This window comes from Microcaecilia unicolor, chromosome 2 (assembly GCF_901765095.1).
Source record: "Microcaecilia unicolor chromosome 2, aMicUni1.1, whole genome shotgun sequence".
Lineage (NCBI taxonomy): Eukaryota > Metazoa > Chordata > Amphibia > Gymnophiona > Siphonopidae > Microcaecilia > Microcaecilia unicolor.
The window spans coordinates 48,096,940-48,124,827 of NC_044032.1; the positions used below are offsets into that span (position 1 = coordinate 48,096,940).

General features: G+C 42.5%; 1 protein-coding gene across 2 annotated transcripts in view; it reads right to left on the bottom strand.

The window, feature by feature from the left end:
• Nucleotides 1-27,888, bottom strand: part of ZBTB7C (zinc finger and BTB domain containing 7C) — a 490,191-nt gene that overhangs the window by 421,576 nt on the left and 40,727 nt on the right. Inside the window, exon 2 of one of the 2 annotated variants that reach the window (XM_030192925.1) lies at nt 16,652-16,847. The gene's annotated coding sequence lies outside the window, so the exon portion shown is untranslated. Of the gene's footprint in view, nt 1-16,651; nt 16,865-27,888 lie in introns of both variants that reach the window. The other variant, XM_030192926.1, reaches the window with a different exon arrangement.

Below are 27,888 nucleotides of genomic sequence, written 5' to 3' on the forward strand. Positions count from 1 at the left end.
TCTAGTACTGTGCAAAATATAAAGACAGCAGATGTAAATTTGAAAAAACTAACAAATACCAATCACTACTTTACAAATTAACAAATAGAAATAAAACAAATAATATCATTTTATTGGACTAATACATTTAGTTTTCAGAGGCCAAAACCTCCTTCCTCAGGTCAATTCAGTATAGTACTGTTACAGTGTCCTATCCTGACCTGAGGAAGGGGGTTTTGTTCTCCGAAAGTAAAATGTATTAAAATTAGTCCAATAAAAAGATTACCTTATTTACATGTTCTATTATAAACATTTATTAACAAAGCTACAATACTACTCTATCCTAAAGCAAAAAAATAAAAATATATATTTACAGTTCGTTGTCTCTGGTTTCTGCTTTCCTCATCTTTTCACTGTCTTCCTTCTACCAGCATCTGTCTTCGCTCTCTCTCTGCCATCCAGTGTCTGCCCTCTCTCTCTGCCCCTTCCATCCACTGTCTGCCCTCTCTCCCTTCCATCCACTCCTGCCCCTTCCATGCACCATCTGCCCCAGTCTGCCATCTCTCTCTCCCCCTTCCATCAACATCTGCCCTCTATCTCTGCCCCTTCCATCCACCATTTGCCCCAGTCTGCCCTCTTTCTCTCTCCCCTTCCACCCACCATCTGCCCTTTCTCTCTGCCCCTTCAATCCGTCTGCCCTCCCTCTACCATCCATCCAGGGTCTGCCCTCCCTCACGCTCCCCCTTCTATCCCCTCTCTCTCTGCCCCCTCTTTTCAGCCCCCAGTTCCAGCCCCCTTATTCCACCTGCCCCTAGTTCCAGCCCCAGCCCACATCTCCCACCTGCCCCCCTTTTCAGCCCCACTATCCCACCAGTCCCCAGCCCTTTTCTCCCATCAGTCCTGAACTTCAGCCCCCAGCCACATCTCCCTGTCCTCTTTTCAGCCCCTAGTTTCAACCCCAGCCCTTTTCTCTCACCAATCCCGAGCTTCAGCCCCAGCCAGTTCTCCCTGTCCCCTTTAAAGCCCCTAGTCCCCACAGCCCCCTTCATCCACCACATGCCTTGCATCCCCCCTTTTCAGCCCCAGACCTATTCTCCCACCTGCCCCAGGCATGGACCCATTTTCCCTCCTGCCCCCTTGTCAGACCCCAGTTCCAGCTTCAGACCCCTTCTCCCATCTGAGCACTCCCCTCCCCCCTCCCCTCTCTGAGCACCCATCTGAGCTCCCCCACCCTCCCTAATCCCCTTTAAGCACCCCTCTGAGCTTCCCCACCCCTCCCCAATCCCCTTCTCCCCTCCTTGATGCTCTCCCACCCTCCCTAATCCCCTTTAAGCACCCCTCTGAGCTCCCCCACCCTCCCCAATCCCCTTCTCCCCTCTCTGAGCTCCCCACCTCCCTAATCCCCATTAAGCACCCCTCTGAGCTCCCCCACCCTTCCTAATCCCCTTCTCCCCTCTCTGAACTCCCCCACCCTCCCTAATCCCCTTTAAGCACCCCTATGAGCTCCCCCACCCCTCCTCAATCCCCTTCTCCCTTCCTTGATGCTCTCCTACCCTCCGTAATCCCCTTCAGCACCCCTCTGAGCTCCCCCACCCCTCCCCAATCCCCTTCTCCCCTCTCTGAGCTCCCCCACCCTCCCTAATCCCCTTTAAGCACCACTCTGAGCTCCCCCACCCCTCCCCAATCCCCTTCTCCCCTCCTTGATGCTCTCCCACCCTCCCCAATCCCCTTCTCCCCTCTGAGTCCCCCCTCCCCCAACCCGACAGCTGAGATCCTACCCTGTCCTGCCTTAAAAAAAATGTTTTTGAATCGCTGGAGAGTGGCAGGCAGCGCACCTCGCGTCTGCCCTGCTAGTAAAGAAGATCTTGTCAACGTCGTCATCCTTCCCACACTGAGTCCCGCCCGCCCTCGCGGTAATAGGAAGTTGCCTCAGAGGGGGGCGGGACTCAATGTGGGAAGGGTGACGACGTCAGCGAGATCTTCTTTACTAGCAGGGCAGACGCGAGGCGCGCTGCCTGCCACTCTCTGGTGCTTCGGAAAAAAAAATTTTAAAGGCGGAGCAGCGGGAGCGGAGCACCCCCCCCCCCCCCACCCGATGACATCCGGGGTGGACCGCCCCCACCGCCCCGCCCTTGCTACGCCACTGCTCTGATGAGACCCCATTTAGAGTATTGTGTACAATATAGAAGACCACACTTTTAAAGAGATACAAACAGGATGAGTTGGTCTAGAGGGCAGCTACTAAAATGGTCAGTGGTCTTTATCACAAAGTTTATGGGGACATATTTAAAGATCTCAGTATACAAAAAAAGGTGGGAAAGGGTAGACATGATAGACATTTAAATAGCTCTATAGCATAAATGCACAAGAGATGAGTCTCTTTCAATTGAAAGGAAACTCTAGAATGAGATGGCATAGGATGAATGTGAAAGGGAATAGACTTGGGAGTTATCTATGGAAATACTTCTGTATGGAGAGGGTGGTAGAGAAGAAGAGAAACCAGCTTATTTTCAAAAGAGAAATGCCCTTATTTCGACCCAAATCGGGAGATGGGCGTCTTTCTCCCGTGGGCGAACAAATCGGTATAATCGAAAGCCGATTTTGGTCGTCTTCAACTGCTTTCCGTCGCAGGAACGAACAAAGTTGATGGGGGGGGTGTCGGAGGCGTGGTGAAGGCGGAACTGGGGCGTGGTTATCGGCCGAGGAGAGATGGGCGTCTTTAGCTGATAATCGAAACAAGAAGGGCGTTTTTAACGAGAATTTGGTCCGCTTTATTTGGACCCTTTTTTTTCAGGTCCAAGTCCAAAAAAAGTGCCCCAACTGACCAGATGTGACCACTGGAGGGAGTCGGGGATCACCTCCCCTGACTCCCCCAGTGGTCACTAACCCCCTCCCACCAAAAAAAAACCCACTTTACAAACTTTTTTCCCAGCCTGTATGCCAGCCTCAAATGCCGTACCCACCTCCATGACAGCAGAATGTGTTCTATCCTCTGACAGCCTTTCCCTGGTTCTGATGTGGGTCTCGAGTGAGTGTGACACCTTTTCTGTTAAGGGCACTGCAGAGTCACATCAGCAATGCATTGTGGTGGGTGTAGGGTATTGGGATTCGTGATTCCACTAGCTTGTGTTACATGCTCACGATGTTGGTAGTTGGTAGGCTCTACTCCCATGGTGCTTTTCCGTCTGCTTACTGGGTCAGAGTATGCCCTGTTTTGCTTCCGGTAGTCCATGAGGTAGTGGCCATTTTTGTAAGCCAGTTTTAGATCCCTTTCATGTGTTAGCCACGTTACAGAACTTAGTTCTTACCTTGAATGTTGCTAAAAGAGGGCATTGTACATCATTCTGCCAGCTCTGACATACTACTAATCTCAGTACCAGGGAGACTCTTTGCCAGTGGGGCACAACCTCTGATCTGCAGTTAACTGTGAGTAAACATGTTTATTTCAATAAAGGACGTTTTCGGAGACATTAGTCTTCAGGTGTCAACTGGTGTGCCAAGATTATACAGCAGCAACAAGTCCTAGAGGCCTGTGTGTATGCAGGTCCCTGGAGCACTTTTAGTGGGTACCGCAGTGCACTTCAGGCAGGCAGACCCAAGCCCATCCCACCTACCTGTAACACTTGTGCTGGTAAATGGGAAGCCTCCAAAACCCACTGTACCCACATGTAGGTGCCCCCTTCAACCCTATGAGCTATGGTAGTGTTGTACATTTGTGGGTAGTGGGTTTTGGGGGAGGGGGGTTGGGGGCTCAGCACCTGTGGTAAGGGACCTATGCATGTGGGAGCGTTGTCTGAAATCCACTGCACTAACCTCTAGGGTGTCCAGTTGGTGTCCTGGCATGTCAGGGGGGCGAGTGCACTGAATCCTGGCACCTCCCACGACCAAATGGCTTGGACTGGGACGTTTCCGAGCTGGGCGTTTTTAGTTTCCATTATCGCTAAAAAAAACAAACGCCCAGCTCGGAAATGACTAAATCCATAGCATTTTGGGCCGTACAAACCGCATTTTCGAAGCAGAAGATGGACGCCCATTTTTTTTCAAAAATACGGTCTGTCCCACCCCTTCACGTACCCGTTCTCGGACATAGACGGCCATGGAGATGGGCGTTCGCGTTCGATTATGGCCCTCCACATCTGAATTCAAGAAAGCTTGGAACAAGTACATAGGATCTCTAAGCGAGAGGAATGGATAATATGGAAGGGCAGACTGGATAGGCCATATGTTCATTATCTGCCTTCATTTTCACTGTTTCTTGTTTTTATGTTCATAAACTCTTTCTTCCATTAATGGTACGGTATTTACTCCATTCTCATACATACCTTTGTCAGTTATTTGGTGTTTTTCTCTAGGATTTTCTTCCGTAAGCATCAAACAGAAATATTTATCTATCATTTCCACTTTCAATTTGTCAACAACTTTCAATCTTGCAATTCCACCTCTGGCCTTCTTCCCCTCCCCAGCGTACCTTATGGCATAGCCACAGGTGGGTTTGTGTGGGCCATGGCCCACCCACTTTGGCCTCAGGTCTACCCAGAAGCAGCACACCTTTGTTGCAGCTGGTGAAGATCTCCAAGCCCCGCCAGCTGAAGACATCTGTGAAGACACCCAACTCTCTCTAGCATCTCAGTTGGCAGCATCTTTAATGAGTTGCCCCAAACACTGACACTCGGCACATGCTCAGTTTTCGCGTTGCCACCGAATGAGCTGAGATGGAGGGTGTTGGGGTATCTTCACAGACCTCTTCAGCTGGCGGGGCTTAGAGATACCCTACCAGCTCAGGTATTTAATATTTAAGTCAAGGTAGGGGAGTGGAATACGGGGGGGGGGGGGGGGGTGGCAGAGAGGACATTGTGCCCATTCATTTTGGCAGGAAGCCCACCCAAACTTTGGGGCCCGGCTACACCACCAGATATGTCCCCTCTCTTTTCAACGTCAGCCATCTTTTCTTTGTCTCTCAGATTTCTCTGGTATTCTTTTCAGAGTTCCTCTTGTGATTGTCTGCATTTTGTGAACGCAATCTTCCTTGCCTTTGTTTTTGTGGCCACTTCCTTGGAGCATCATGTCGATTTCTTTTTGAACTTGCTTATTATTTATTTTCTCGATATTCCAGACTAGTATCTGAATAGTGGCTAGTGCTGAATATCCAGATAGGGCAATCAGTGCAGGAACTGAACAGACAGTAGTGACAATCAATATTCTATCTTGTGAAAAAGTTTGTCATTTTGGCATTTATTCAAATTTTGGACAGTACTTGCAAGTTTTTCTACTTCAAAGGGCTATAGAGACTTTGTTGAGCTTGCTGCTGTTGATCTTTTCGATTCTGGCAATCTCTCTCAACTTTTTATGAGCACTAACATTTTATTAATGACTATGGGGCCCTTTTATTAAGCTGCATATGTGCCTACACGCACCCAACGTGTGTCAATTCAGAGTCACCGCCTGGCTACCGCATAACCAGTGCGGTAATTTCATTTAGAAAATATATTTTATTTTCTGGCATGCAGCAAAACTCGAGTGGTAACTCCAACTTGTTGCGCATAGGTGATTACTGCACGGTTAACGTGAGAGACCTTATCACCAAGTCTATGGCTGGCAGTAAGATTTCAGACCCAAAATGTACGCATGCCAATTTTTATTTTGCTGCACATCCATTTTCGGCAAAAAATGTTAAAAAGGCCTTTTTTATAGGCGCGCTGAAAAATCAATCTGCACACCCAAAACATGCGCCTACATTAGTGCAGCCCATTTTTCAGTGCACCTTAGCAAAAGGACCCCTATTTTTTGAGGTGTTTGGAGGTTACTGGACATAACCCAACTCATCCTCCTTAAGACCCCGAATGTGTCTACCACACTTGATCATTCGCTGCCATAACCTCACTATGTATTTGTTCATACCGGTATTGGCGATTGCCTCTGCTGTACTATGTAAGCCACATTGAGCCTGCAAATAGGTGGGAAAATGTGGGATACCAATGCAACAAATAAATAAATAATAAATAAATTATTTCATATTTTAGCTGCAAGGCTTTTTTTGTTGTTCTTAGATGAAAATCATGACGTAACAATGGCATTTGCATGTATCTCATGGGGATACCTGGATTCTTTTCAATTTAGCTTGCTGTTTTATTTATTTATCTTTTAAACTGCAGGTTCCCTTACCAAAATTCAGGGCCCCTTTTTACTAAACCATTTGTAATGGATTTTAAAGATTGTTTTTCAACTCTGCCTTGACCGACAGTGCACTCAGGGTCTGTATTTTTGATTAGAAGTAATTCTGTTTGTGTGAAAATGATTTGGAATGTGGAAAAAGATAAGATACAGCTCTAATTAATTTGGTATGTGAAGGGAGAGGTGGAGCTTGTTTCGAGTTCAGACTGGCCACCTGGACTGAGAAACATGTGACCACATTTCCACATCTCTCAAGCATTCTGTAATTTTCCTCAACTCTGAAAATGAGTTCTAAGCCTAATAAAAAGGGGAGCTCTGACCAGTGAAGTTGGAAGCTCATCTATGGATGGATGCATCGCATAGAAAGTCCGCTCCTGGTCAAGAGACTCTGGCTTCGCTGAAAAAGGGGCTTCTCTCAGTTGATGTAAAAAGCTTGGGTGATGCACGGAACAGTGATTTATGTATAGTTTATTATTGCTTCTTTTCCTGGTCTAGAAACTCCTAGCTTTGCTTGGATGTAGTGACCAGTGATATAATGATTGTTTCTTTTTAACTATAGATAGGTATTGTTCAGTTATGTAGCTTAATCATTGTGTATATGTCTTAATCATTGTGTATCGTAGACTCTCTGTTTGAAGTGAACCTCTAATAAAAGTCTCATTTACCTAATACGAATTCAAAAGAATCCACAGTAGTAGTCTGTGTTAGTACTGTGTCAGTAAGGCAGGCTGTAAAACCAGGTCGGAACACCGTGCTAGTGATTCTCGGCGTGGCAAATGCGATGCAGCCTAAATGGGCTTTGTTGCATTTACCACATGGAAATCACCAGCGCAGTTTAGTAAAAGGGGACCCCAATTTCTTATTGTCTCTTGGAATGGTATCAAAATGTGTCTCAGTGTGACAGATCTTGAAGCAGCCTGGAAGAAACATGACTATATAAAATAAGGTCAGGTGTTTTCTATGCATTTTTCTGACCATACGTCTACAGCAATTTGTAAAAGCTAGATGACTGATACTCTACCTTTTCTAGAAGCTATTTGCTACATCAATGATTCTCAGTCTGTTGTTCAAGAGGACCACTCAGCTGATCTAGTTTAAAACTGAACTTCTCATTTTCCCCCCTAAACCCACCTCCCCTCTTCCCCCATTCTCTATCTCTGTTAATGGCTCTCACATCCTCCCTGTCTCCTTGGCTCGTAATCTTGGTGTCATCTTTGATTCCTCTCTCTCCTTCTTTGCACATATTCAACAGATCGCCAAAACCTGTCGTTTCTTTATCTACAACATTAGCAAAATTTGCCCCTTCCTTTCTGAATACGCTGCCAAAACCCTTATCCACACCCTTGTCACCTCTTGCTTGGATTATTGCAATTTACTTCTCACTGGTCTTCCACTCAGTCATCTCTCTCCTCTCCAGTCTGTCCAAATTTCTGCAGCATGGCTTATTTTCCGCCAAAATCGTTATACCCACAATAGCCCGCTCCTCAAGTCACTTCACTGGCTCCCTGTCCGCTTCCGTATACAGTTCAAACTTCTCTTACTGACCTTTAAATGCATCCATTCTGCAGCCCCCCCCCATTACCTCTCCACTCTCATATCTCTCTATATTCCTCTCCGTGACCTCCGCTCGCTGGACAAATCTCTCTTGTCGTCCCCCTTCTCCTCCACTGCTAACTCCAGGCTTCGTTCCTTTTCTCTCGTGGCACCTTATGCCTGGAATAAACTTCCTGAGCCTGTACGTCTAGCTCCATCTCTACCTGTTTTCAAATCTATGCTGAAAACCCACCTTTTCATTGTCTGCTTTTGGCTCCTAGCCACTACTCATTTGCCTCCCCCCTTGTTCCTTCTCACCCAGTACTTCCCTCACCCTTAATTGTCTTGTCTGTCTGTATTATTTTAGATTGTAAGCTCTATAGAGCAGGGACTGTCTCTCTGTGTCAGGTATTCAGTGCTGAGTGTGTCTGGTAGCGCTATGCAAATGTTAATAATAATAACATTCCATGTAGAAGCCTGCCCTTGCAGATGAGCAACGCAGCCGCGCAGGCTTCTGTTTCTGTGAGTCTGACGTCCTGCATGTACGTGCAGGACGTCAGACTCACAGAAACAGAAGCCTGCGCGGCCACATTGCTGATCTGCAAGGGCAGGCTTCTACATGGAATGTTGCTAGTGGAGGAGTAGCCTAGTGGTTAGTGCAGTGGAACATGGAATGTTGCTACTATTGAGATTCCAGATGGCATGTTGCTACTATTGGAGATTCTAGATGGAATGTTTTGGCTCCTAACCACTACTCAATTCCCCTATCCTTGTTCCTTCTCACCCAGTACTTTCCTTGCCCTTAATTGTCTTGTCTGTCTGTATTTTTAGATTGTAAGTTCTATCGAGCAGGGACTGTCTCTTTGTGTCAGCTGTTCAGCGCTGCGTGCATCTGGTAGCGCTATACAAATGTTAATAATAATAATAATCTAGTTTAGAGCATCTAATATAATAGATATGTTTGAGATATACAGTGTTTGCATTCACTACCTCCATTGTATCTTGATAACCAGAGTTGGCTGTATGGTCCTTGAGAACTGGGTTGACAGTTCTTATATTACAGTGTATTTTTAAATTTATTGAAATCTGGTTTAATCATTTTCATTGTACATCCATTTAAGAAAGTCCTTATTCAATATCAACATTTATATCATCATTCTTTAATACATTTTGGGGAAAAGTAAAGAGTTTTCTAACATCAATGCATAAAGTAAATGGATTTAGAAAGGAAGGATAACAGTTTTAATCAGGGAAATGTCCAATTTGATTTTTTTTACTTTTGGCCTGAACTGGAAGGTGGACAGATGCCCACTGAACAAAAAATAACCAGTTAATCAAGATCCCATTTCACAATGGAATAAGAGAAAGTTAGCGGCCAATAATGAAGGGAAAATGGAAAGAAGAAGATGCTGTTAGATAAGGATGACTCGCTCTACTCTGCCCTTTCTTTTTCATTCACCTCACATCAAATGGTTTGTTTGTTTATTAAACATTTGTTCTATTACGTAGCTAAAAAATAAAAAGGCACAGTGGTTTACGGATGCAAATCAATTAAGAGCAAGAAAAGAACTTCCTAAATTAAGACAGTGAAGAATTTCAATCACCTCAGATACATACACTCCATCGTACAGAGCTATATCAGAAACCATCAAGTGGTAAAGGCAGTTAGCTTAGCGGGGTTTAAAAAAGGTCTGGACAGCTTGCTAAAGGAAAAGTCCATATACCATTATTAAATTGACTTGGGGAAAATCCGCTGCTATTTCTGGGATAAGCAGCATAAAATGTATTTAACTTTTTCGAGATCTTGCCAGGTATTTGTGACCTGGATTGGCCACTGTTGGAAACAGGATGCTGGGCTTGATGGACCTTTGGTCTGTCCCAGTGTGCCAATACTTATGTACTTATAACCATTCCTCTCGACCAGCAAGACTTGAGTTCCAAAAGCACATAGAAATAGGTTAGTTTCAGCATAGTTTTAAATTTCTTCAGTGAGAGTTTCACCTGAATGTCTATCAGCAATTTGTTCCGTAGAGTTGGAAGAAGCCAAAACAAATGCACTTACTCTCATTGACTCCAAACAAGCTCTAGAGAGAGCAGATAACACTAACCTGCACTCTGAAGAGGACCTACGAGCCCTTCCCGGAACATATAATATTATCAAAATGCCAAAGAGGAAGGATACCTTCATGCAATGCTCTACGAGTGAGTGTTAATACTTTAAACTCTGTTTTGTACTGAACTGGCAACCAGAGCCACTTTATCAATACTGGGATTATATGGTCATATTTTCTTGCCCTACTTAAAAAATTAAGGGGTCCTCTTACAAAGGCACACTGAAAAATGGGCTGTGCTAGTGTTATGGACGCGCGCAGATCCGTTTTTCAGCACACCTGTAAAAAAGGCCCTTTTAAAATTTCTGCCAAAAATGGACTTGTGGCAAAATGAAAATTGGGGTGCGTCCGTTTGGGATCTGAGGTCTTACCGCCAACCATTGGCTTAGTGGTAAGGTCTGTCGCGTTAACCGTGCGGTAATCGCCTACGCGTGTCAAGTCAGAGTTACCGCCCAATTTTCGGTGCATGTAGTGGACGCGCGTAAAAAATGAAATTACCGCACGGGCCACACGACAGCTGAGCAGTAACTCCGAATTGGTGCACGTTGGGCATGCACAGTCCCCTACGTGGCTTAGTAAAAGGGACCCTAACTGCTGTATTTTGAAGAGGTTGCAACTGTCTCAAAGTTGAAGCAGTTGCACCCACATACATAACATTACAACAATCCATTCTTGAAATAAGCAAAGCATGTACTAAGCAAACGCAATACCACACATCATCAAATAAATAGCTGATAGATTGTAGCTGATGCAACATGAAAAAAAAAACCCTTCTTCATTAAAAAGAGATCTGCTCTGTGAACGATTATTGATGAAATGTCCCAATGCTTGCTTATTAGGTGTTATGCTGTCATTGCATCATATTTCTGTTATTTGAATTTCAGTGCTGTTAAATGTGTATATTTTTGATACTGTTTCATGTTAGCCCTATTATGAAGTTTTAGGGCCCCTTTTACAAAGCGGTGGTAAGCCCTGTAAATTAGTGCACATGAATTAATATGTGGATCACAAAAGGGGGCGTGGCTATGGAGGGGCACCAGTGGGTCATGGGTGTTCCTAAAAATTATGCACAGTGTTAAAGAATACGCCTGATCTGCTCCTAAGCTAGGCACGGGTATTTACACCAGGTTCTAGTTGATGTAAATGGTTGCTCCTAAATTTTAGTCATGGGAACAGGTGCTACGTGGATTCTAAAAACCGTGCCTAAGCACATTTTTTTGTTGGCACTGATTCTTTTTAGGCAACGGTTATAGCATTTGGTTTATAAAGGGCATTTCTGTAACAAGTTGCTTATATTTCTGTTAAAGAGTACTAGTGTAATCTACTATCAGTGTGTCTAACATTTAGGCACCCACAGTTACACCAAAGGCTGAGATTCACCGCTTACTGCTGCTGCTCTGAGAGAGAAGTCACTTTTACTACAACAAAGAAAATGTTCCACGCAATGTGGAAACTCAAACGCGTGAAACCATTCTTCCCGAAGGAAACATTTCGCAACTTGAGACAATCAATGGTACTAAGCCCTGTAGACTACTGCAACGGAATTTATGCGGGATACAAAGAACAAATTATAAAGAAAATTCAGACCGCTCAAAACACGGCAGCCAGGGTTATATTTGGAAAAACGCGATTCGAAAGCGCCAAACCCCTCCAAGAAAAACTGCACTGGCTCCCAATCAAAGAACGGATTGCTTTCAAAATCTGCACCCTGGTTCATAAAATTATCTACGGCGAAGCCCCGGGAAACATGACAGACCTCATAGACCTACCAACCAGAAACACAACAGGATCAACACGAACATACCTAAATCTCCACTACCCAAGCTGCAAAGGACTCAAATACAAATCAACCTATGCATCCAGCTTTTCCTACATAAGCACACAACTATGGAACGCTTTACCAAAAGGCGTGAAAACAACGTATGATCACCTAAACTTCTAGAAATCATTCAAAACTAACCTGTTCAAAAAGGCATACCCTACCGACCCAACTTAAATGCCTGTACCCTGCAACACAACGAAACCAAAGCTCGTAATGGACATATAATAACTCTTCCTCTCTACGATTCCCTAATGTGTCTGTACACACGAACCTTATTCTACCACAACATTACTGTATTTGTTCATACCGGAATTGGCGAACGCCTTTACGATACTATGTAAGCCACATTGAGCCTGCAAATAGGTGGGAAAATGTGGGATACAAATGTAACAAATAAATAAATCTGAGATTCTACATGGAATGTTGCTACTATTTGAGGTTCTACATAGAATGTTGCTACTATCTGTATTTGTTTACACCGGAGTCTGCAAACGCCTCTCCGGTACTATGTAAGCCACATTGAGCCTGCAAATAGGTGGGAAAATGTGGGATACAAATGTAACAAATAAATAAATAAATCTGAGATTCTACATGGAATGTTGCTACTATTTGAGGTTCTACATAGAATGTTGCTACTATCTGTATTTGTTTACACCGGAGTCTGCAAACGCCTCTCCGGTACTATGTAAGCCACATTGAGCCTGCAAATAGGTGGGAAAATGTGGGATACAAATGTAACAAATAAATAAATAAATCTGAGATTCTACATGGAATGTTGCTACTATTTGAGGTTCTACATAGAATGTTGCTACTATCTGTATTTGTTTACACCGGAGTCTGCAAACGCCTCTCCGGTACTATGTAAGCCACATTGAGCCTGCAAATAGGTGGGGAAATGTGGGATACAAATGTAACAAATAAATAAATAAATGATACTGGGTAATCTTGCAAGCCCCTGATGCAGCCCTGAGAGGGCAAAACATGGGTGTCAGGCTGTTAGATCTTTATTTATTGTTTTAGTGGTGACTAAATTGGACTTTGTGAACTTTATCCTTGTGATCTGCTCTTTTTCACTGCTTCTCCATGCCTACAGATCCTGTGGGTGATCAGATGGCACTCGAAGGTCTCAGACACATCTCTCCTGTTGGGGAGACAGACCTCTTATACACAGAGAAACCTTGGCTAATACAGCATGTGAAAAACTAGTAGAGGGGAGGAGAAATGGCAACCTTCCTATACTATTGCATGAGTTCTTAGTTTGAAAATGATAAATAGAGTAATAAATATAAAGACAAGGATATTTGTATGTATGGCTGTGCAGTGCTTGGGCTAAAAGTCAGTACTGCCTCAGCACTAAAATCATCTTCTAAGAAGAGATTCAACCGCATAAATGGCTAAAAATATTGCTACTAAAACAATTAAGGGTTCTTGTCTGGTTGAAAAGTAATAAAAGTCAACTTACTCCTATTCTATTATTCATAAAATCCAACAGACAGAAGTACAAATAGGGAAAAAGACAATCAAATATATTATTTAAAAAATGCCAAGATTGCAAAGAAGTGAAATGCTAAAGCTATTATTATCAAACCTTTTAAATGCTTACAGGACAGGACATTGATAATTAGTATATCTCAACAGAGATTTTCAAACTGTATCAGCCATCTCAACATAAACATCCTCACAGAAGACTCACGTTTCCATTGGAAGGCAATAAAAACTAGGAGTGTGCAAACAATATTGTCATTTTGAATTTTTTTTTCTTTGTGATTTTTTTTCATTTTTTTAAAATTTTTATGCTTGTTTTTTCCCCTTTCTTTAGTGCATGCTATATACCAATTTCATGCACTAAGGGGCCCTTGTACAAAGGAGCGGTAGGGCTACTGTGTGGGTTGCACGTGCCAAATCAGCCCTACCATCGGGGTAGCGTGGGAGCTCAGCAGTAGTTCCAAAGTTAGCACCCACAGTTTCCCATGATATACTACTGCTACTTATCATTTCTAAAGCGCTACTAGACGTATGCAGCGCCTTACACTTGAACATGAAGAGACAGTCCCTGCTCGACAGAGCTTACAATCTAATTAGGACAGACAAACAGGACAAAGAAGAGATAAGGGAATATTAAAGGGTTCTGAACAAGTGAATAAGGGTTAGGAGTTAAAAGCAGCATCAAAAAGGTGGGCTTTTAGCCTAGATTTGAAGACAGCCAGAGATGGAGCTTGACGTACTGGCTCAGGAAGTCTATTCCAGGCATATGTGCAGCAAGATAAAAGGAACGGAGTCTGGAGTTAGCAGTGGAGGAGAAGGGTGCAGATAAGAGAGATTTACCCAGTGAACGGAGTTCCCAGGGAGGAATGTAGGGAGAGATGAGCGTGGAGAGGTACTGAGGAGCTGCAGAGTGAATGCACTTATAGGTCAATAAGAGGAGTTTGAACTGTATGCGTAAACGGATAGGAAGCCAGTGAAATGACTTGAGGAGAGGGCTAATATGAGCATAACGACACTGGCGGAATATTAGTTGTGCAGCAGAATTTTGAACAGATTGAAGAGGAGAGAGATGGTTAAGTGGGAGACCTGTGAGAAGCAAGTTGCAATAGTCTAAGCGAGAGGTGATAAGAGAGTGGATGAGGGTTCTGGTAGTGTGCTCAGAAAGGAAAGGACGAATTTTGCTGATATTATAGAGAAAGAAACGACAGGTTTTAGCAGTCTGTTGAATATGTGCAGAGAAGGAGAGGGAGGAGTCGAAGATGACTCCAAGGTTACGAGCTGATGAGACAGGAAGGATGAGAGTGTTATCCACAGAAATAGAGAATTTGGGAGGAGAGGTTGGTTTAGGGGGAAAGATGAGAAGCTCAGTCTTGGTCATAATTTTCTACTTTCTACCATGGGGGGGGGGGGCATTCCCGGCAGTAATTGGCAGTGTGGCCACATTGCTATGCTCTGCCCAATTACCGTTTGGTTAGCGCATGAGCCCTTACCACCTTCGAAATAGGTGGTGGTAAGGGCTCAGGCAGTAAATAGCTGCATGCTAATTTTAATATTAGTACACAGCCATTTGTTGCCCCATTTAAAAAAAGGCCTTTCTCCCGCCATGGTAAAAAGCGGCCTAGCGTGCGCCAGTTTTACGTGCCAAAATTAGCACAGGCCACTTTTTACCACAGCTTAGTAAAAAGGTCCCTTAACCAGTAGTTCCCAATCCTGGTCTTGAAGGCACCCCAGCCAATCAGGTTTTCAGGATATTCACTGTGGATATCTTGAAAACCTGATTAGCTGGGGTGCCTCCAGGACCAGGTTTGGAAATCACTACTACTACTACTTATCATTTCTATAGCGCTACTAGACATACGCAGCGCTGTACACTTGAACATGACGAGACAGTCCCTGCTCGACAGAGCTTACAATCTAATTAGGACAGACAAACAGGACAAACAAGAGATAAGGGAATATTAAAGTGAGGATGATAAAATAAGGGTTCTGAACAAGTGAATAAGGGTTAGGAGTTAAAAGCAGCATCAAAAAGGTGGGCTTTTAGCTTAGATTTGAAGACGGCCAAAGATGGAGCTTGACGTACCGGCTCAGGAAGTCTATTCCAGGCATATGATGCAGCAAGATAAGAGACTGCACTAAACCATTTTAGTGCATGCTATTTAAAAACAGAAGAAAAAAACAGAAGTAAGAACAAAACTCCACAGAAGAACAGCCAAATAGGAGCGGAGTAACATTGCTGAGAAGGATGTGCAAATCCAAACAGCCTTTATTAATGATGAGACCTGACACGGTCGTCCATGCACCAGAAGGGTACCCAAAGACAAAAGCAAAACCCCCTAGTAGAGGTGGGAAGGGGATTAGACAGTGCATTTTTAAACTCCAACAAAAGTTATTCTGTTTGGCAGAGGTCCCTTTTCAAAGGAAATTAAAAACCACAAAATAACTTTTTATATGCCCCAAAACACTGCAAACCCCTTGGGGGCAGAAAAATGACTGAAATGCAAGCATGGATTGACTCAGGAAGTGAAGCCAGGAAGAGTGGTACTCTCCCAATATCTTGCTTAGCAGAGGAGTGGACAGAAGAAGACTGGGGATCAGAGGGTAGTGGATGGAGGGATGGAGGGAGAGAAGCAAGGATCAGTGCGAGAGAAGAGGGGGCCACAGACAGAGTTGATGGTCCCCTGTAGTAAAATACCTGGGTGCTGACTTTTGCCTTTGATTTAGATAGGAACAATGTTTTGAAATTGTATTTCCGACATATGGCTGATAGTTTTTTTGGGTTCAAAGATAAATATATTTCCTGACATATCAAGGGAATTGCAGACTAGGAGGTGTGAACTCTTGGCTTTTAAGCCAAGAATCATTGCCCTAGGTGGGACCTTCCTAGAGCGATTCCCTTGTAAGTGTTTTATTTCCTGATTACTTATTTGTTGAACCCAGGAAATTACAAGAGTTTGTGGAGTTAAAAGAACAGATGAAGAACCCTCTGCAGCAACTTCCTTTAGTTACCACTGTACCGGCTGCAATTACCGATTAACCTTCCTCCCTCAGAAAATATGAATTGTAAGATTAACCATTCCGTGTTTTTCTTATTTTCTTTGAGATTGTTTTCCTGATCTTGGATCCCCTAATTGTGGACAATAATGTGGACTAACAAAGATGATATTTTTCCTTAATGTTTAAAAGAAAAAAAATACCTGGGTGTATTGAAAAGCTGCCACTGAGGGATATGTCTGGGAAGTGAAACCATTTGCAGGTCCTAGGGAATTTCTGATTGTTGTAAGTCACCTTAAACTTGTGTGGATAGATGGAGACAAACTGAAGGAAATTAATTTGTAAAAAGACAGGGACAATGGAAAATCTTTGATTTGTTTGGATCCCCACCCAACTATAATCTCCAACACTGCCCCCCCCCCCCAAGGTTTCTCACTGCTGATGTCATGTGGAGAAAATTTTGATTGCACCATGGCTCCAGTGGTTCATTCCATCTGCTACCTATGAAAAGACATTTATTATCTAAAATATAAATAAATAAAAGAACTCCTCTTACCTGCAAATTCTTGCTCTATTACTCTTTTGTCAGTCTACACCATGTAGGGCAAAGCACCATCTGCTGGTTTGGTAGCCCACCAGTCTTCTCAGGAAGGGTTCCCATGATGTCTCCTTCCTCCCAGAATCCCTTTGGCTTTTCTCTTCTCTCTTTCTCTCTCTAAGGGCTTCCCCGGAAGTTCTCTAGCATAAGAATCCTAAAATAGAAAAGAACCTGGGACAAATTAGAATATACTACCAATAATCATTTCTATAGCACTACTAGACGTACGCAGCAATGTACATATTATATGCAGGTACTTTCTCTGCCCCTAGAGTTTTCACAATCAGGTCACCAAGATCAAAGTCTGCTGCAGTAACCATTAGGCTACTCCTCCACACCCGTGTAACATAAGCAAAAACCCATATTCATTGATATCAAGTCCACACCTTGACACACAATTGCCTTCATCCCATTGGGCTTAGTTCAGACAAGCAAGAATCAGCTGGCCAGAAAAATTCCTCTCCTGCTACATCTCGGTACAGAAACTCAACTTCAGCAATAGGGTTACCACCAGACTTCACGTTATACACACCTTTGATATTACATGAAAGGCAACATGTAAATGCTATTAAATATATTAATGTGGTGTGGCACTTTAGATAGGACATACAAATCCGAATAGACATCCAAGTTCTGCTAGTATGATAGAACAGGATCTGCTGATGTAGAGCCTGCTCTAAAATACAGAACCAATAAGGTTATTGCAGTTTAAAAGCACTGTTTAGTTTAGATAGTTTAGTAGAAGAAGACCACCTTCCCTGTAGAGGGCGGTGTTGCTCTTTCGAATGTCCAAAACAAAAAACTGGAATCCGCCATACAGTCTCAAAGTCTCAGCTCTGTTGCCGCAAGCATCTATTTGTAGTTCTTATGTTATCAGGGCTTGCCTATCTTGGTTGCAGAAAGGAGCAGATTCTCTGGTGGAGTCTGCTAACCCCCCCCCCCCCCCCCCAGTGGTGGAATTTCTTGCTAGGAAAACAGGTTTATCCTATTTGGCAGATTCTCTGTATGACATCATTAGAGTCTCAGCTAAGCAAATAGTGTTAGTTACAGCAAGACTTTTATTGTGGCTCTGCCATTGGGTGGCCAATGCTGCTTCCAAGCAATACTTGACAAAGTTGCCTTTCGGAGGTAAGCTCCTTTTCAGAGATGATCTTGAAAAGTAGGTCAAGGACTTGGGAATCTAAGATGCAGTGTTTTCCACAGGACAAGTCTAAGGAGTCCTTTAGGTCAGTTCAACCCTGCTCCCAGTTTGAAGGATACGAAGCGGTATAGGCCTAGTCACTCTTCTACATACCAGAGGTCTTTCAGGCTGATAAAAGAAACTACACATGTTTACAGATACTCTTCCACCCCCCCATCCTTCACAATGAAGGGGTTGCAGCCACTCTTCATCTCAGCATATAGGAGAATGAACTGAAGGTCCATTCCTGTTTCCAACAGTAACCAATCCAGGTTACAAGTACCTGGCAAGATCCCAAAACAGTAAAATAGAATTTATTCTGCTTACCCTAGAAATAAGCAGTGGGTTTTCCTGTCAATCTTAATAATGGCTTATGGACTTTTCTTTTAGGAAGTTATCCAAACCTTTTAAAAGCCCTGCTAAGCTAACTGCTTTTACCACATTCTCTGGCAATGAACTCCGGAGTTTAATTACACGTTGAGTGAAGAAATATTTTCTCCGATTTTAAATTTAGTATTTTGTATCTTCATTGCATGTCTCCTAGTCCTAGTATTTTTGGAAAGAGTAAACAAGAGATTCAAGCCCACCCATACCATTACACTTATTATTTTATAGACCTCCTCAGCTGTATCTTCTCCAAGCTGAAGAGTCCTAGCCGCTTTAGCCTTTCCTCATAGGGAAGTTGTCCCATCCCCTTTATCATTTTTGTCGCCCTTCTCTGTAACTTTTCTAATTCCACTGTATCTACTTTGAGATGTAGGGCCCAGAATTGCACACAGTATTTAAGGTGTGATCACACCATGGAGCAATACAAAGGCATTATAACATTCTCATTTTTGCTTTCCATTCCTTTCCTAATAATACCTAAGTAGAGGAGTGTGGTAGCCATGTTAGTCCACTCTTAAGGTTATCAATAGAAATCAAACAAAAGAAAACATGGAAAAGAAAATAAGATGATACCTTTTTTATTGGACATAACTTAATACATTTCTTGATTAGCTTTCGAAGGTTGCCCTTCTTCCTCAGATCGGAAATAAGCAAATGTGCTAGCTGACAGTGTATATAAGTGAAAACATTCAAGCATTACTATGACAGTCTGACAGGGTGGGAGGAGGGGGGTGGGTAGGAAGTATGCATGGGGACATCAAAGCATATCATTGATATTCTAACAGGATGGGTGTGGATAGGTGAGGGTGGGGTGATCAACAGAGACATCCAGCTTTATGGTTTATAATGGGCTAGGAACCCCAGATCCTTGTTAAGTCCTTTCTGTTGGGTGTTAAAATATTCAATCATTCTGACTTCAAAGGTCTTACGTTCTTGTATGGTTTTAAAGTTACCTTTCAGGATTCTCACTGTGAAGTCACTGATACAGTGTCCTGGTCCTGTAAAATGTTGACCAACAGGTGTGGGAACCCTACTGGCACCAGCATTGTTCATGTGATGTAACAGGGTTCCACAAAGGAAAGATATTCAACATAAAGGGATCTTCCACTTGCTCATCTTCCAATGTGGTATATATCATTCAGTGTAAAAAATGTAACGAAGGATGCTACATTGGAGAAACAGGCCAGATGCTTAAGACAAGATTCAATTTACATAGACATCACATGAACAGAAGGAAAGAGAAAGAGAAGCACCACCCCGAAGTTTAATGACAGGAGGTGGAGGGAGTCTATGTGGAAGGGGATTCCAGTGAGAAGACACTATGAATTTTCAACAAAAAGGAATACATTTGCAAAGTACTCAGGGGAAATCCCTGACCTCATGGTAATTATTTGGAAGGGATCACAATAACAGATAGAGGAGATTAGGGCCACCGAGACTGAACCGGGCCCGGGGCACAGCCGCCGCCCCCCCCCCCCCCCCAATATCACTGCCGCCCGCCCCCCAGATTGCTGTCCCCCCCCCCCCACACACACACACACAATCCAATTACCTTCACTGGCGGGGATCTCGAGGCTCCCAAGCAGAAAATGTGTTCCTCCAGTGCTGCTCTTTGGCTGATTGCCTGCCCCTGTGGCTGTGCACCTGAGAGGAAAAGCAGCCGCTCAGCTGGGCGTAAGAGCAGCGCTGGAGGTTCTCCGGGTCCTCACAAGCCTCCAAGGGGGGGCCCGGCTACGGCGCCGGAGTTTTTCTCTCTCCTGCTCTTGTCGGGATGCGATCACTCGGGTCCCGTCAGGAGCAGGAGAGAGAGAGAGACCCCAGTGCCGGACCCCCTTAGGAGGGCCTGAAGAATTCCCCCCCTCAGCAGCTATGAAGGAGATGTGAGCCTATACAATGTTTGTCTAATGCTGTCCAACCTCAGTACAGAAAGACTACCTCAAAGCAGTATTTGTTTTGCAAAAATCAAGAGCTGATGCAACACAGCAAATATGGTAAGCACAGCAGGAGGCCAGTGGCATTTGTTGGGGTAAGGGGCAGGGGTGCCAAAACCTGCTAGAAGTACCACTCTTTTGCACTGTTATGGTATAAGCCAATTGTCAGAATTAAATATGTAGCAGAGTTTTTGATTTTTTTCAATATAAAAAAATGTAGCTTTTAAAAGATGTATTGAAACTGCATTTCAAGACCTTCTTTCCCCTCCCTTTTTCCTGGGACCCTCTGATAGCAGGGCTAGTCAATTACAAACACTTAACAGAGACAAAAGCTGGCTGGGAGGGTCACCAAGACATCTCTAGAGAACAAAAAACTGAAGCAGACAGAGAGTCTGGGAAGGTATAACTCCAGCTATTGACTCAGAATGAAAGAATAAACAGGAAGCCATAAACCACTTGCCACAGAGGACTCAGTGCTCTCCCCCCCCCCCCTTCAGATAAGACTTCAGCACATGTAAAGACAAAGGGCTGATGGCATGTGACCCCTTGCAAACTACAATACCCAAGATCCTCTGCAAGCTTCAATACCCAGGACACAGGGAACATTATAAAAGGCCTGGAAACAGCCCAGCTCTCTCTCTTGGGACCTGCCTCCTCTTGGGACCTGCTGCTCTCTTTGGGATCTGCTGATGCCTTGCTCCTGACCATGTGCTCATCAATCAGCTGGACCACAGCATGCTTGTAACAAGGACTGTAAGTTAACCTATAACCTTAAGATTTGGATCTGTTACTTTGTTCTATTTTATGCACAAATTCTCTGTTCTAAGATCCTTTTAAAAGCTATCTCTCGTTTGTAACCTTATTTATATGATTGCATTAATCATATTGTAAAATAATCAACCTTTTGAATCTAAATATATAGTGTTCTTGTCCTTTAGACCTGGTAATGCAGGTTAATGCAATCCAATAAGTACACTTAATTCCTTTTATTCTTGAATCGTTCTTACCTTGTGGGTAAGTGGTGGAGAAATTTTAGCGAGTGCTCTTAAAATATTGCCCTGCTCTTTGTTCTTAAATATCATATTAGGACTGTGACAATTTTGTAACATTTTTAATGGATATTAAGAACATTTAACAGCACCAGCCCTTTTCTGCATGCATGGCTCTGTTCTAGACTGCAAGACTTGCACTGCAGTTCCCTTCCTGCACAGGTGGCAGTGAAGTCAGGGTGCTGACTACAATGCCAAAGGGAGAGAAGCAGAAGTAAAAAAAAAGTGCCCACAGACTACACACATAGGCAGTTTGTTTGAAAGTTGCCCATAGCAGTTTAAACCCTTTATTTTTTTTCTTTTGCATACATTTTTTCAGTTACAAACAGCTTATATCTTTACATTTCCAAAGACATACCATTCATTTCTCACTGATTAGGTCCAATGGGTGATTTCAGGACCACCAACTTCTGCCTCATTTTCTTAAAGATTTTCCCAGAGATCCCTTTTATCCCCTGTGTTGTATCTTTTCAAGACTCTTAGGTATATTTTTGTTAATATCTACCTTAAGCCTTTAAGAGCCCTGTTTACTAAGACGCGTTACAGTTTTTAATGCGCCTACAATTAGTGTGCGCACTAACCGTGTAGACGCCTAAAGGGATATTGTAGGCGTGTACATGGTTAACGCACGTTAAAGACGCTAATGCGCCTATAACGCGGCTTAGTAAACAGGGCCCAAAATGACCTAATTTATTCAATGGATACTCAGAGGTCCTTTTTACTAAGCTGTGGCAAAAGAGGCCCTGCGCTGTTTTCAGTGCGTGTTTTTGACACTCTCTGAAGCCCCCTTTTACCACAGCAGGTAAAAGGTTGTTTTTTTTAAAAGAAACGGCTGCGCAGCAAGTGAAGTACTTGCCGCGCAGCCATTTGGGGAGAGCACGTATCACCACCCACTGAGGTGGAAGTAAGGGCTCCCGCACTAACCCAGCGCTAACCGTGCACTGCCCGATTACTGACAGGTAAACACCGGCACTACAAAAATTAAAATATTTTTGTAGCGCTGGTGGTGGGAGCTAACACCGGGCTGCTGCAGTAGCCCGGCAGTACTTCCGTTTTAGCAAGCGGTAAGCCCGCGTTGATCATACCGCCGCTTAGTAAAAGACCCCCTCAGTTCTTTATCCACGTGGATAATGTGCAGTTTCTCACACCTATTGAACCAGACTCACCCTCAGCCCTGAATAAACTGATTACCTGTTTAACAGCATTTCAACAATTCTATTCTAATCAGGGTTTTTTATATCCCACTAAAATCAATAGAGTCTAAGCAGGTTACATAAACTGGAAAGTTAGGAAAGCTTACAAAAATTAGTCATTCAAATATTTATCAAGAGAAGTTTTCAATCCCTTGCAGAATTGTAAATAACTTGAGATCATGCGAACTTGTACAGGAATAGAATTCCACAACTTAGTAGCCTGAAAAGAAAAAGAATTGTCATGGATTCTTTTATAACGACGTTTCCTAACAGATGGAAACACCAACAATAATAGAAACGAGAGCTGGAGAAGCTATCAACTGCGGAAGGAGAGAGGACCAGTTTGCCTGCAATATATTAACCACAATACAGGCAATCTTAAAAACTATCCGAGCAGAAACTAGCACCCAATGCAATCATCTGAGCAGCGGTGTCACATGGTCGTATCATAACCATAAATCAATTTAGCTGCGATGTTTTGCAATAATTGCAACTTATTAGTCGTGAATTTATTCCACCATATAAAGCAATACAATAATCTAAGTGTGGCAATATTATAACCTGAACCAGTATACGAAACTGTTCTGTAAAGGAAGCAGATCTTAATCGATGTAGTTTAAAAAATAAGGGGGTCTTTTACTAAAGGTTAGCTGAAGTTATCTGCAGCATGTGATGTTAAGCCTATCAATGAGCCTTCTCCAGAGTAACTGCACACTTTGGAACATTTTATTCCAATGGGCCCTGATAGAGATAACTCAGCTAATCTTTAGTAAAAGACCCTCTAACTTGTTAATCAGATAATTTACCTGTAGATTGATTTATTTATTTAATACATTTGTATCCCGCACTTTCCCACTAAAAGCAGTTCAATGCGGCTTACATAGTATTAGGTTATACAGAATTTTGTTAGATAAGGTAAGAAATTAACATAGGAATAGCATGGATGGGTCGGTAGAGATAGGCGATAGGGGGGTAGTGCTAGAATGGATGGGTTGGTAGGGATAGGTGATGGTGGGGGGGTGATGTGGGATATATGGTCTGGGTCATTGTCAACTGAGTATCCAGAATCATTCCCAAAACCTTGGAAGATTTTTGAAACTCCAACTGCTCTCCAGACCCTATAGTTACACTACTAGGAACTAAGGCTACAGAACTTTATCTTACCACAACATCACTTTGTATTTGTCCTCACCGGAGTCAGCGAACTTACCATGTATGCCACATTGAGCCTACAAATAGGTGGGAAAATGTGGGATACAAATGTAACAAATAAATACAAATAAATAAATCATTACAAAAATATAGCAACTTAGTCTTGGCTGCATTAAGTTTCAAAAGATGAGAATTAGCCCAAGAGTGAATCAAAGCAATACAGTCAGAAATAGAATTTTGTAATATTAAAATATCTTCCGTTACTGGGGTCAAAACAAATATCTGGATATGAACAACCACAATGACCAGATGCATCCAGAACTGAACCCAAAGAACTCATAAACACATTAAAAAGAATCAGATACAATGGTGAACCCTGTGGAACACCAAAATGTGGCTTCCGAGTAAATGAAAAAGTATTATTCTTCTTAACACAGTATGATCTATTTGGGGGGGGGGGAACCTTCAATCCATTTATAAAGAGCTCCAGATAACACAAGGGTACAACAGGGTATCATGATCTACTGTGTCAAGGCTCCTGAAATGTCAAACTGGAGCAAGACACAGTGAATTCCCTGACTGAGAAAATCTCAAACTTTAGAAACCATGAATATCAATAATGATTCTGTACTGTGCATAGTCATAAATCCAAATTGAAAATTATGTAGACAATGAAAAGACTCCAAATATGATGTAAATTGGCTAAAAAAACACAAAATTTGCCTGAAACCCAAGTAAAACTGGGCTCTTAAGGGTCCCTACAACAAGCAGTTACACAGCTGACATCAAAATCCCTATTAGGAGCAATGAACTCTCCCTTAAATCCCAGGTCAGGAACCTTGGAGTACAACGATGGTTGTTCTAGTGTGTGGTATCTGTAGTACGTGTTGTACCATGTTTTATTTTATGGGTGTATGTGTATACGTACTAGATATTATGTATTATACAAGATTATTATGTATGTTGATGGTGTAATCTGCATAGAAACTGATGATAGAGCAGAAAATACGTTTTTTTTTTTAATAAATAAATATAATAAGCTAGACTCAACACACTGATCCCCTAAATTCAAACAACCTTCCGGAGCTGTCCCTATCAGCAACAACTATGCTTTCTCTGTTGATACATTTAGAAGACAAGTGTTGTCACAGTGACTTACATTAAGATATCATCAAGGTTGGAATAATGGAATACACTCTACATTGGTATAATACAAAGGATTTGCATCAGCTCCAATTGATTGAAAATGCTGAAGTAGAAGGTCGTAAGTGACATGATAATACCACACCATTTCTGCAAAAACTTCACTGGCTACCAATACAATATGGAGCTCAATTTAAAATTAATTTTCAAGGCCATTAAAGTTAATGGGCCAGAATACTTGAAGAATAGAATCTTCCTCTACACATCTCCAAGGTTGCTGCCAAGGAATATCTGTAACCACGAAGACAGGAGGAGCCTCCACGGAGAGTCAAAGCAAAACAGCAAAAGTAGAGGCTGAAAAATGCGCAAACCAAATAGGGAGATAATATAAAAAAACAGTTTATTCAGAATATTCATATCAAGGACCCGACACGGTCCGAGTTTCAGCGCCAAAGCGCCTGCCTCAGGGGTCACAAACAACTTTCCCTGAGAAGAAGCTGATTGGCTTGAATAATTCCTTTATGTATGCACGTGGTTATAAAAACAAGTTAATCCACAGAGAGAACAAATGACCAGCCGACCGATCAGCAAACACCATGGTTTTTAAAAGAGAAAGAATGTAATCAGATGTATTTTTTCTAACTAATATTGGACAATAAGTATGTTTTCAATGAAATGATTTGACTATACACCGTATTGGCCTTGAAGAAGCCAACCAGATGATCAATGTGGAATAATGAATTAGATGAGTAATATCTGGGGATAATCAGGTTAATACCATGTTTTCTTTTTTCTGTTTACTGTTTAATTGATCTCCTTGTCTTGTTGTACTCTCCCTATTTAGTGGTCTAAGGAAGAGAATAGAATTACTTGACTGAAATAATTCCTATAAATTACTTTCTCTGTATTTCCAGCAAGTTGTTTTATCGCTTGTAAAAATTTAAATGGTTATAAATTTAAAAAAAAAAAATAACCACCTGCATACATAAAGGAATTATTCAAGCCAATCAGTTTCTTCCCAGAGAAAGTTGTTTGTGACCCCTGAGGCAGGTGCTTTTGCGCCGAAACACGGACAGTGTCGGGTCCTTGATATGAATATTCTGAATAAACTGTTTTTTTATATTATCTCCCTATTGGTTTGCGCATTTGTCAGCCTCTACTTTTGCTGTTTTGCTTTATATCTGTAACCACACCCCGTCCAAAGGAAATCATGTGATGTTACGCCTATCAATGAAGCCAGACAAACAAGAGTAGAGGCTGACCAAAAGACAAATTCAACTCAGGAGACAGTGCTTGAAAGATGCTTTATTTGCTGCTTGAACAAAGGACCTGACACGGTCCATGTTTTGGCGTCACAAAACACCTGCCTCGGGGTCAGAAAAAGGTGTTCACAGGTTATACTGAACAAACAGAGTTGCCAACAGGCATGTGCTCGAGGGAAGAAAATAAACACAAGTGCCATGCCTATCAATAAGCCTTCTCCAGAGTAAATGCACACTTTGGAACACACTTTCGAACAACCTCACTTAATGCAAGACTACCTCTTTTTCAGGAAGCAGGTGAAAGCTAGGCTCTTCTCCCAAGCCTTTGATGAAAGAAGCCACTAGCTAGCTAGCCACATACAAAAAGACTAACACCAGCTGCATGTACAGTAGCAAGGTTCACTTACTCACTCCTACTCTAGCTGAGATCATTTTCGTGCAGCTTTGTGGACTCCGTGTAGCTGTCCTTATACATAATATCAACAGCTATCGAAGAAATAAATGCTATGAACCTCTTCCCTGTTTAATAAACAAATCTGATCAATGGCTTGAGTCAGTAGTTTAATAGCCAAAAGAACAATCTCATTTATATTCAAAAGGAGTAGGCATCATAAAATAACCTATTCTTAGCAACCCAGTTACTCATTTAACGAGACTGAAGCATTTGATTATGACATTGAAAGACCTTTGGTGAAATATCTGTTCAGTTTTCTTATTTAATTGAAAAAAAATGAAAAAAGGAATAGGGTATAAGGCCAGCAAGGACAAAAAGGTAGAGGACAACTTGGAATTCAGATAACAACAATCAGAAACAAACTATACTAAAAGAAGGGCCCAAGATTTCGTAATGGTTAAAAACCCCGGATATTCAATACCGGTCAATGGAAACAGCCTGGCATTGAATAACTGGGCTCAGCACCGATTGCAGCACTTAGCCGGCCTGAATGCCACAGGCTGGATATCGGCCAGGTTATTTCTGGAGTCTAAAATAAGAGTGTTTCCAGATTTGGCAAGAGAGACACAGATGAGGTGCAAGGCTTTCTTGACCCTCCTTACAAAGCTGGGAGACCGGGCATCTAAATGGCAGATGACGTTTAATGTGAGCAAGTGCAAAGTGATGCATGTAGGAAAGAGGAACCCGAATTATAGTTACATAATGCAAGGTTCCACATTAGGAGTTACCAACCAGGAAAGGGATCTAGGTGTCATCGTTGATGATACATTGAAACCCTCTGCTCAGTGTGCTGCAGTGGCTAAGAAAGCAAATAGAATGTTAGGTATTATTAGGAAAGGAATGGAAAACAAAAATGAGGACATTATAATGCTTTTATATGGCTCCATCGTTCGACCACACCTCGAATATTGTGTTCAATTCTGGTCACCGCATCTGAAAAATGATATAGTGGAATTAGAAAATGTACAGAGAAGGGCAACGAAAATGATAAAGGGGGTGGGATGACTTCCCTATGATGAAAGGCTAAAGTGGCTAGGGCTCTTCAGCTTGGAGAAAAGACAGCTGAGGGGAGATATGATAGAGGTCTATAAAATAATGAGTGGAGTGGAGTGGAACAGATAGATGTGAATCACTTGTTTACTCTTTCCAAAAATACTAGGACTAGGGGGCACACAATGAAGCTACAAAGTAGTAAATTTAAAACAAATTGGAGAAAATGTTTCTTCACTCAACATGCAATTAAACACTGGAATTCATTGCCAGAGAATGTAGTAAAAGTAGTTAGCTTAGTGAGGTTCAAAAAAGGTTTGGATGGTTTCCTTACGGAAACATCCCTAGACCGTTACTAAAATGGTCTTGGGGAAAATCCTCTGCTTATTTCTAGGATAAGCAGTGTAAAATGTATTGTACTTTTTTGTGATCTTGTACTTTTTTGGGATCTTGC